Source organism: Corythoichthys intestinalis, chromosome 6 (assembly GCF_030265065.1).
Source record: "Corythoichthys intestinalis isolate RoL2023-P3 chromosome 6, ASM3026506v1, whole genome shotgun sequence".
NCBI lineage: Eukaryota > Metazoa > Chordata > Actinopteri > Syngnathiformes > Syngnathidae > Corythoichthys > Corythoichthys intestinalis.
The window spans coordinates 338,416-338,731 of NC_080400.1; positions in this window are offsets into that span (position 1 = coordinate 338,416).

The window sequence follows — 316 nt, forward strand, 5'->3', positions numbered from 1 at the left end:
ATTGTCTCATGTTTAACTTAGAATCATTGATGTCTTAATATTTCATTTAAAAAAAAAAAAAATTACAAAATTTATTCATTCGCATATTTGAAAGTTTTAAACTGATGACGTCACAATTATTCACGCGCATATTTTAGTTTTAAACAGATGACGTCACAATGAAAAAAATGGTGTCTGTAAAAAGTGACATATCTACCTCATAACTATCGCTTAATTGTATTTTTTGTTACTGTCACATTTTCTCCGATATTTTAGATAAATAATTGATCCAAACAAAGAAAAATTGGGACCAAAAAAAAAAAAAAACGTTTAAAAG